Source organism: Acanthisitta chloris, unplaced genomic scaffold, assembly GCF_000695815.1.
Source record: "Acanthisitta chloris isolate BGI_N310 unplaced genomic scaffold, ASM69581v1 scaffold7770, whole genome shotgun sequence".
Classification (NCBI taxonomy): domain Eukaryota; kingdom Metazoa; phylum Chordata; class Aves; order Passeriformes; family Acanthisittidae; genus Acanthisitta; species Acanthisitta chloris.
The window spans coordinates 77,118-84,434 of NW_008653431.1; positions in this window are offsets into that span (position 1 = coordinate 77,118).

Consider the following 7,317-nt stretch of genomic DNA (forward strand, 5'->3'; position numbering starts at 1 on the left):
ATGAAAATCAGGCATATTGGTCCTTACCTGTGTATGACCCTAATAGCACCTTTTTTAAAGTATTTGTATTTATTTCTGTGAAGGATCTTTCAGAATCATTAGATTTTTTTTACTACCTTTCAGAAATTTAATTTCTGAGTCCCTGTAGGACTCATAAGTTAATATTGCATGTGTTGGCTATTTATTAATGTTCATTTTATCTGTTTATTCCAAAACCTCAATTTAATGCTCAGTTCAAAAAAGTTCTATGGTTTGTAAGGAGTTTCTCAACTCACATGTTCTGAACCTTCTAAAACTGTGTTCTTGTCTGTGTGTCATGAATATGAATACGGACATGAAACACTGCTGCATTCACACAAGATCCCATTCTGCCACTTCAACCCTCTTTGTGCTCTATGAGTTGTTGATAAATCTGAGCATGGAACTAGCTTTGTATCTCCCATAGAGTGGTTCTATTACATGTCCCTAATTTATTAATGAAAATATCATGTGAGACAAAAGATTCACAGAAAATAAACCGTATGTCTCCTACTGCTTCACATCATAGAAATTAGATTGCCTTATTACTGTTTGTGCTTGATGGTCAAAGTTGGCCAATATTCATCCCCAGTTTTCCCCAAGTGCTTATATATGTGATTTGTTTGCCAACCTCTTCAAATGAGTTGAAATTAAAATGATTGTTCTACTATCCTCAGATTCTCCTTTACCACTTTGTAGTTTCAAGATGTGTGGAACGGAACCATTTTAATAAGTCTTACAGCTCCTGCAGCATGCATGCAATAATGAGAAGAATTTTCATTAATTTTGTCTACATTAATATCCTTTCACAGATACCTGAGGGTCATGACTTTTAAAATTATTGCAAATATCCCAGACTTTATTTTCTGGTCTCATCTGAATGTTGAGAAATCAACCCAAAAACTGCCTCTTAACATCTGAGGGAATTGAAACCTCATAGAAACAGATAATATTGACAACTACACCTTTAGCAAAGGTTCATTACCACCTTCTGTGAGCTACCTGCAGGAAATGTGTTCCACAGTGGCATTATTGTCTCTGGAGACAGAGACCAGATGGAATATGAGCACCCTGTGCACCTTCAGCTGTCTCTTTTTAATGAGTTAATGGAACATGCCTTCTTTGTAACACTCATTAGCATGGGCACGGGAGGGGACATTCTCTTGTTCAGTCACTCTTTTGTGAAAGTAGATACAATGAAAATGTGCAAGATTCTGAGTAAATATTTTCCTTCAGAACCCAGTGCTGGCTTTTATTTCATTTAGTCACCTGGCACCTTAAAATAGAAGGACAAAATCTCGCCCCAGGTAGAGTATAAAAACAGACCCTCTATATATAAGACATAAGGTCTTTCTGATTTTATTACCGACCTGGTAGATGGGGTTGTCATTCAAGCTCTACTGATCTGAAGGGGGAAAAAGCATAGTTTTTGGGATATGTTGTCTTATTTGTGGCAAGAACTATAAATCACAGTCTACATTCAGGCTGCAGTTCCTGGAGCAGTTCCAAACAGGAAGTGTGAAAGCAAGCAGTTAATGTATTTTGTACTGAAAAAAAAGGAAGATAATAGAAGTGTCATTTGTCTGGCAAATTCTGACACTGTAAAATGGGGCAAAATGCTCATCCCTTGGAAGTCAACAGGAACTTCATACACAGAAATTTTATGTTAAGTCCTAATGACTTTAATAAAACTAAGATTTCATAAAGAAAACAAATTTCTGGAACTGAACTACTCTGCTAGATTTAATGAATTTATTTTGCTCATTTCAAAGGCAAAGCTACTTTAAGAAAGAAATCTTGAAAATGGTTTAATCTAATTCATTCTCTTTCAGTCTGAGGTAGGATTCAAATGGACACCTCCATTAAAAGTATCAGACAACCACGTGTGCCATGACTGCATCATCTAAAACTGTTGTGTTATAGATGCAGTAGCACATAAGAATTATTACTGAGTTTTTGCTGGTCCTGTTAGGACTTAAATCAAACTCAGCACAGAACTGAATCTATTTGCAAATGCTGATCCATATGGCAAAGTTCTTTGATACAGAAACTAAAGAAGGGCTAATTCTGTTCTTTAAAGTACAGCAGTCTCATAGGAGATTGTGTTCTAACTTCCTAAAACATAGACTCTTTCCTGAGAGAATTTTTTGGTTCTTCCAGGGCTAAAAACAACTCGGTGAAAGTTTTGGAATCAAAGGTTTGAATGTTGGCAAGTCTCACAGCCATTAGGGAGAAAGTAGACCCACTAAGCTATTTTTTAGCTTTCTTTGAACTATACTAATTAAACTTTATTCTATTGTCTTAAAAAATACGCTTTAAAAACCCCATCATGATCCAAACTGCGTGCTTAATGCTGATATAACAACAGAAAATGTTCCTCTAGATAAGTGATTAAATTTCAGAAGCCGTTCTTAAACTGCATATTTTCATTAATAACACATTTCCATTAAATGCAGATGCTAAACTTCCACAATGTAGAATTAATGCAATAATTGGCTCAGGCTGTGTTAGTTTTGTCTTTCTTAAGATTATATTGGGGGACAGTTTAGCAGATGTCTGAATTAAACTTTGTTAACAACAAAGGCAATGCACAGTTTGAAGAGCTGTTTTTAGGATTCATTTTTTGGATTAAACCCTATGCAAACAAAACACAGGCCTTAGGCAAATCCAAGAAATAAAATAGAAAATAAATTGGATACAAGGGCCCATATGCTCTGTACAAATCAGGTCTATTATCTTTGCTTACCTTATGGCAGAGATAGCATTTATAAACTATCTTTATTGCTGAGCAGAGATAAAAACTCTACGTTAACAGTACATTGTAGCTTATCTCTCACAAACAGGTGAGGAGTCAGCTCTTTCTTTAGGAAGAAATAACCACCAAACCCCACAAAACTAGGTGTGTATATTTACCATGTTTATTTAATTGCAACACCGTGCAAACATAACAAACAAGAAATATCTGTTTCTTCTTCCCTGAACAATGTATCCCATCTGCTCAGCCTGAGCAATATCAGCTCAGCACCTGCGTCTCTCTGCACATACCTGAGTATTAGAATTCAATTGCACTGCTAAATTATTAAATCAAAAGGCCAGAAAGGTCAAAACAAATATCCCTTGAGGCTGAAAAAGGTCCAGGCTAGATCAAAGCCTGGTGACTTGAAATATATTTTGATGATTAGGATGAATGTTGGATTGTTTGTTGTTTGGGTTTTTTCATTTCATTGATCATTTTAATATAACTTTTCTCTGATTGCAAAAGGCATCCTACTTTCAGATATGCTGTTGGATACAGGAATTGTCCTGCTCATGCATATGAGAAAATCAAATTTACCTGAGCTTTTCTGATGGCACCTTAATGTCATACTCTTCTCAGTGTCATCCTCATTGTTTAAAGTTAATCAAGATTGGTGACATAGTGATATACGTAGGGGGATTAAATCTTTCATTTTCCATTAGAAGAGACAAACCCTGTAGTTAGAAAACCCACAACATTGAAGCAAAAACAAAAACTAAAACAAAACCCTACAAATTTAAAATTGCTCTTACGTATTTCCTGTGTTGGTTTAGCCAAGTCACTCAAACCATTACTGTAGTATAAAGTCTAGAATTAATGTGTATAATGTATTGATGTGATAATGTTTAATGATCTTTATTATTGTCTTTGACTCAATTTGTTGTCTGTAAAATAGGGACAAGACAGTGATATGCAAGGCAAAAAGAACTACAAAGCTAAATCTATTAGCATCTAAATTATAACATAAAATGATTCTAGGGCAAGCAATGAATGTACCTTCACTACATCATCTGCCTATGTATACCTTACTATACAAGTACTCCCACCATCTGCTGCTCACAGCATAATGGAATACTAACCCTGTAAAAGGAACTGCTATCATTTGGATTAATGCATCTTTTTCACTAGGAGTTTTGGAAAAATTCCCAGCTTAATCTAAGCATACCACTATCCTGGAAAACTAGCAGTAATGTTTACCAGCTATATCTAAGAGTCAGCAAACACAGCAGTGATGGAAGATATCTGGTTTATTAGTTCTTCTCCTGCAGTATGCTAATTATATTGTGATCCATTAAAAAACATGACTGAAGAGTAGAGAAGAAGATCCTGTTTGCATTCTCCTTGCTGCAAAATTCTGACTCCCTTTTGGAGATGGAAGATGAGCTTATGCTTTTATGAGCAGAAGTGTCTGTGGAAGTGAGGGATGCCACAGAGAACATGAGGGGTCAGCAGGGATGAAGGAAAAGGGCAAACTGGGAGCATCCAGAATGAGCAGAAAGGAGGAGGCTCTTGAGAGCAGTAGGTAGCAAATACATAGCCAAGTCAAACAAAACACAGAGCGAGGACTATGTGGAGTGTGCTATAGCTGAGAGGCCCTAGAAATTTCTGGGGTAAGAAGAAGAAAGGAAGAAAAATCCACTCTGCATAATTATGTGTGTGTATAGTTTTAAAATCTCTTATTTTTTTCTGTCTGTCCTATGTGTATCATATGTTCTTCACATTCTTTAAAAAAATAATGCATTAGGTCTTGTCGGCAGAAACCATTGAGAGAACAAGAAGTAATTGGCATAAATGGAAGTACAAAAAATTACATTTAAACACTAAAAAAGAGAGATTTTTATTTTTCCTAGGATTGTGACTGGACAGTGGAACAATTGTCCAGAGAGGCTGTGGAGTCTTTATCCTTTAAGGTATTCATAACCCAACTGGACATAGACCTGAGCAATCTGCCCTAGTGACCCTACTTTGAAAAGGGATTGGACTAGGTCAGCTTCAACCATTCTGCAATTCTTCCGTGGAAGAGGTTCTTTGAGGGGGGGAAGGGGAAGTTGACATGTTTATTTCAATTAGTAATATTCCCCCCCTTTGTTTATTTAAGGAAAATATGTGGACTTATCTATTGCTAACCCCTGGCTGACTTGCACTTCCACAAGAGAAACTTAGCAGTACCTAACATCCATGTGCATATGCTGCTGCATCAGTAGGTCCAGGTGGCTTCCACAAATTGAAGGCACAGGGACACAGCAGGCAGCAAAGGCCACTAGAGGTCACACAAACTATTTAAAAGAACATGAACAAAGTAATTTATACTCCAGTTGGGGGCCTTTTCCCTTTCCACCTGTTCCCCTTGCCTGGCACTCTCAGGTCACCTTCTTAATACAAGACTTTGGTCAGGTATGTTTAGCTTGTTTTCTTCCTAAGCCTGATTTGCAGCTCTAGTTTAGTCATGTGGAGATGATATCACTTTATGGAGAAAATTCCACTGTGATCACAGGCCATGAAAATGTCAAATGGTGGTAAAAAATATAATGTCATGCTAGCTGAGAAATGTTTCTTTTGCGTTCCAAATACAGACTCAGTGAGTGAGCAAGACAGAATATGGGAGAGCAAGAGCAAGCAGCAATAGCAACAGTATTCATCTTCCCCAGACCAATCCAGATTTACCAATCAGCTTTACAACTTCCAAGGTCCATTTCACTGGATCTGATAGCAGGAGCTGGGATGAAAGAGAAACAAGAGTCTTTAATGATGAGGCTACCCCACCCAAAGCTTTATCATTAGTTTTGCTCTACTCTAATGTACAGTCTCCCGACTTACAAATTTGCCGACTATTTTCTCACTACTGTCCCTTCTTAATATTTTTTTTATTGTTTGCACATGAACATGTAGACAGAGAAATAAGGTTCCGAATACCCTTAGATTTAGATTGTTTTTCTGTTTATTGTTGTCTCCTCTACCTTCTCATATTTGTCTCTTTTGCCTAGAAAGGCTATGTATGTTTTGTTTTTGATTCAGTATGTCAAACTAACTCCTTCAAACAGGGCACAGAAACGTACATGAGGAAGAAATAAGACAGAGCACTACAGACTTGCCAAGAGCTGCAGTGTTCATTCCCTGCAATCGGTTACAAAATAGCTAAAAATTCTATTTGGAAACAAATGGACAAGCAAACAAATTATTTTAACCCCTACTTTATTTTAGTTGGAGTTATCCATCGTCAAGGACACCCCTGATAAGTAGTTCTCCAGACCTCAATTCAACATGCTTGTGATTCCTATTCCTTCCTAAATTCCTTCAGCCAAGTTACACCAGCTAGCCCCATGTCTGGTATGCTAAATATGGTATTTCTCTACCTCAGTTCAATGTTGACAATGACTCGATTTGGTGGTACTAATGATGAGGGTCATATCGGTAGTGCTAGATAAGATAAGGCTTTATGGGTGTACAAAGATAACTGTTTAGGAATATTGCAAGTTATTCATCAGGACAATCCATTTTTATTTGCTCTGGTTTTAAAAAACAGAGAGAAAGAGAGAAAGAGAGAGCACCCACAAAAACAGAGAGCAGTTACTGTAGAACACCTGGTAAACAGAGTGGATCCTAAATCACTTTTATAGTCTGAATTAAAACTGGGAACTTGAGCTTCTCGCTGTCCTTGGCTGAGGCAAAATCTCTAAACACCAGGCCCCTTAAATTAGTCCCTTTCTAGCTTCTCAGTTTAAGCTCCTCTGCAGTGGAGTTTGTAGAAGTGCAGAATAATTTGGATATAAAAACATGTGTGCCATATCCCTTAATATCTTTTGTGCTCACCAGTGACCACAGCAAAATATTTCCTTTACTGAAGCCTCCAGTAAGAAAACTAATGATCCATTAAAACATCCCTGCTTTAATGCATGCTTTATACTGCACCACAGGAATTCCCAGAGGAGGAAGGAAGAAGCACAGGATTTAGTTTTATGCAGCAAGAAACAATGGGACATAGATTAATTTCCTTTCCCCCTATACCAAGGGTCTTTTGGATATCATAACAAGTAATTTGCAATGAAAATCTGAAGAATGAGCTGATTGCATTTGGCAGGTTACCAGATGATTTTTAGTTAAAGAGTTAATTAAGGAAAAAGGAGCTATATGAGTTATGGGTTGCAGATTTGTAGTTTCCTTCATAATCAAAATAAACAGTTTATGAAAATATAGAGTGGGATGAAACTTTAACATAAGTCACTTAATACATGAGTTCACTGGGTACATAGGATTCAGTTGTCTGCACTTTACAGAATGCGCTTTGCATGCAGATGCAAGTTAGACAACTCCTGTTCCCTCCCTCCCTCTCTTTCTCATTCTGTCAATTTAATTTTCCTTCCTTCCTTCCTTCCTTCCTTCCTTCCTTCCTTCCTTCCTTCCTTCCTTCCTTCCTTCCTTCCTTCCTTCCTTCCTTCCTTCCTTCCTTCCTTCCTTCCTTCCTTCCTTCCTTCCTCCCTTCCTCCCTTCCTTCCTTCCTTCCT